The following is a 3,277-nucleotide window of genomic DNA, read 5'->3' as shown; positions in this document are numbered from 1 at the left end:
TGTTGGCCTATTATTGAATATACTAATCCTGCAAAGTACACTGCAGCGGTTAAAGGGGGCACATACTCACAAAGCACAACCACTAATTGTAACATATAAGTAATATACCAAGCCCTCCACTGAAGTGTAACAGATAACATGGACCCAACCTTTTCGGGCCCATCACTATAGAAGTCAGACTCACAAACTGGAATATACATGCAGTATATGCATACAAGGGAAGGTGCAGGACACTACACTGCACAGGGGGCAGTGGGGCAAATGGAGCACTGACCCTTCCATTTTGATACATGGCTCTATCAGGAAATGTTCCGCCATATGTCCCATGCTTCTCCCGGGATACCTGGGCAGGTGGAACCCAGAAGAAAAAACAAAAGGGGATGGAATGTTGGTACATAGGCCTCTTTGTTAGCCTGAGAGAGAATTTTGGGTTTGACCTTTTGATACTCTTATATCTTATACTAATGTATGAGAACAGAGACACTGTGTGTTACGTCTGCCCATAGGCAGATGGGGTGAAAAGAGATAAGAGATGGAGTTAAAAGTGTTACAGGGTATGGTGGGAGTTTAAAAGATGAGCATACACTGGAAGGCTGCCTGGCTTCTCTCTCAAGCCAAAGTCAAGCAACCAGTTAGGAAGGGCAAGGAGGAATGGGAGGCAGGCACAAGAAACACTAAAAGCCAAAGAAAAGCCTGGCTTTGGCCAGAACATGATCTCACTCCTTACCCCTCCCATGGGATACAGAAGAGGTGGGATGAAGACCCCAGACTCCTGATCCTCTGAAAGAGAACATGACCATAAGTTGTAAGGAGTGTGATTAGAGGCATGTACTTCAGGTATATTTGGGTCTTCTAAGAAAAAAGAGGTTGGAATGGGGACAGGCATAGGCCCTGCAGCATCAGAGCTGGAGTGATGAGATGTCCCTATTTTATAGGGATACTCCTGAATTTTGGGTCTTTTTCTTATAGAGGCTCCTATTACCCCCCACCCACTGTCCTGGTTTTTCATGCTTAGTGTCTGGTCACCCTAGTCAGAGCTGGGGAGTGGGGACATGGGTAAACTGTGGCATCAGAGCTGGGAACCGAACACTGGGAAACCGACTGCCGGCGTGTAGAGCTATTGCTTGCTAAGGAACTAACCCCAGTAAACATTGTGTTGCCTGCTCTTTGGACTTCCGGTCTTCTGCTTTCACTTTTAAAAATAAGACCAATGAGAACAGAAGGCTCTGTGCACACTGGGGGTGGTGCGTGGATATTTGCAAGCCCACTAATTATTCTGGACACCGGGTGGCACTGCATAATTCAAACCTTAGCTTCAATTTAAGAGTGTTTTTTCCCCCACAGGTGACAGGGCTAATTCTAACAGTGACTGCTTTTGAAGAGACAGGAAACGCAGGGGCCACATGCAAAAGTGAAACGATGCTGTGATCATAGCAGATTGCAGAGAACTGGTGTGCTCTATTTCTGGATGGAAAAAAATCTCAAATTCTGTCTAAACAAGCTCTCTCCAATGCCCCAAGGTGAGTCCACAGTGCATGAGATTTTTTAATTGATATTTTTATTGAGCTAAGATCATATTACAGTCTGTTGAGTTCTATGGAGAAAGCCAGAATCTTCAGTGCAGATAGACAAAGGAATATATGGGTGTGGGAAGCTCTCTGCTCCCTCCTGGAACTGGAGGGCATGTGTTTGCAGGTTTATGTATTCGTATAGTTTGTTTATATATTTGTATTAAAACCAGAATGGACAATAACATATTCCATTTGCTCTGCTTCCAAAATGTCTTGAAAGATCTCTGAAGCTGTGTTAGAAGAAGAAAGTAACTGGAGTGGGGCAGTAGGGGTAGGAGCTATAACAATATGAAGAGTGAAATGTTCCTCTCTGCTTCCCCAAATGAAGGGATGACTGCAGGGCACCCCTAGGATTTATGGGGCTGTATGTAGTATTGTTAACGTGGTGCTTCTCTGCCCGACTTGCTCTTGGCAACACAAACATAAGTTTAAAGTATTGGAAAACTTGCCACATGCACTTTATTAAAAACAGTTTAATTGTGCTACCTTCACCCCTAACCCCTGCATTTCCCTCCTACCTGCGCCCCAACCCCAGACCCGTGCTGCAAGTGTGCCCCGCCATACCACCCCCTGCCCTGTACCCCACACCCCCTTATGCCCAGCAACCCTCATGCCCGGTGACCCCTCACCCAGAGATTTCCACCACAGATCCCTGTGCCCAGCGATCTCCCACCCACAGACCCTCCACAGTGCCTAGCTCCGCTCTCAGAGCCCCCCTCAACTGCCCAGCACCCCATATTCCTGAGGAAATTCAGCACCAAAAAAATAAATTCTGTGCACAATATTTTAAAATTCTGCAAATTTTGTCAATAAATAAACGTGGAGACTGCACCATGGCAGTGGGGAGCACAGGCCACTGGCTACATGGAGGTGGGAGATCACCCTGCAGTCTTCGCCCTCCCCTCCCTGCCTAGGATAGGGACTTGGCAGTGAGATACCTCTATGTGCATGTCAGAAGGCCACAGGAAAGTGTTTTACATGATGGCTGCAATGTCAGCCATGACTTGAAATTCATTTGAATGACAAAAAAGAAATAGCTGATACCAATGGCTGAGTCCAGCCCCCATCCAGGGCCTTGCCTGCCACCACTCTGGGCCATCAGCTCCCAAATGGCCATTCATTCTCCCTAAAACAAAGTATTTTCCTCTAATCCTGAAAAGTAAAGAGGTGCTTGGGATGTGCAGTTTAATAAGAAAAGGAATTGTATTCAGGTACCAGTCTTTTTTTCTGCCCTGTTTTATACACCTGGCTGCTACACTGCTCATTGTCTTTTTTAAAAGGTCTTTCCCATGGGTGAGGAAGAGGGTGCTGCATTCTTGAAGGGACCTTTAAAGTCCCACTCAACTCTGCACTGTTTAGAACTCTCCCTCGTTCAAAATGCTACCAGTTTCAGAGACAGCCCTGGAGATACTTGGGTCCACAAGAAAACAATCATGTCTCTTTTCCCTAAATAAATGTTTTCAGCTACTCCAGCCTTGTCAAGTGCGAGTCCCTCTTCCTCCCCAGCTAAGAAGTCACTCCCTCCCTTGCATTCTGCAGCCCTGATTGCTGCTCTTCTGCACCAGGTACATCTCCCTCCTCCAATTGTTTTAGTGTCAGTTTCCTCCTGCAGACTCTGGAATATTGTGAATGGGCAGAAATTTATTTTCCTTTAACTTTCCCTCCTCCGCAGCCTGGTGTGTGTGTGCCTCTCCCTCCTCCCAGTC

At 46.4% G+C, this 3,277-nt stretch overlaps 1 protein-coding gene across 1 annotated transcript in view; it reads left to right on the top strand.

Moving 5' to 3' along the window:
- The first annotated feature begins 1,218 nt into the window (after positions 1-1,218).
- LOC116836373 (NACHT, LRR and PYD domains-containing protein 12-like) overlaps positions 1,219-3,277 on the top strand; it is a 596,145-nt gene continuing 594,086 nt past the window's right edge. The window contains exon 1 of the mRNA XM_075065030.1: positions 1,219-1,520. The gene's annotated coding sequence lies outside the window, so the exon portion shown is untranslated. The remainder of the gene's footprint in view (positions 1,521-3,277) is intronic.

Source organism: Chelonoidis abingdonii, chromosome 4 (genome assembly GCF_003597395.2).
Source record: "Chelonoidis abingdonii isolate Lonesome George chromosome 4, CheloAbing_2.0, whole genome shotgun sequence".
Lineage (NCBI taxonomy): Eukaryota > Metazoa > Chordata > Testudines > Testudinidae > Chelonoidis > Chelonoidis abingdonii.
The sequence above is the reverse complement of the archived record's forward strand: the minus strand, read 5'-3'. Positions and strand labels throughout refer to the sequence as shown.